This window comes from Tupaia chinensis, unplaced genomic scaffold (assembly GCF_000334495.1).
Source record: "Tupaia chinensis unplaced genomic scaffold, TupChi_1.0 Scaffold000354_1, whole genome shotgun sequence".
NCBI classification, from domain to species: Eukaryota; Metazoa; Chordata; class Mammalia; order Scandentia; family Tupaiidae; genus Tupaia; species Tupaia belangeri.
In genome coordinates, this window is record NW_006159849.1 from 7,767,912 (window position 1) to 7,768,241 (window position 330).

The window sequence follows — 330 nt, forward strand, 5'->3', positions numbered from 1 at the left end:
CCCCCCCCCCCCGCTCTGCCTTTTACACACACACACACACACACACACACACACACACACACAGGCACACCCTTGCCATGTCTGTCATCAGGCCTGCCCGCAGCCCCCAGAGCCCCGGACTCCCTGCGCGCACCGGACTCCGGCGTCTCTCGCCCAACGCCCCTTCCCCCGTCTCGCTGGCTCGATGGCTACAGGCACTGCCCCCTGGATGTCGCCTGCTGTCCCCGCTCAGCCTCACTATTGTTCCATGCAGCCCCTCTCACCCCCGGGGGCGCCCTTCAGCGGGACCGGGGCTCCGGCAGGGGTGGCATCAGCGCCGGGCACCCCCCC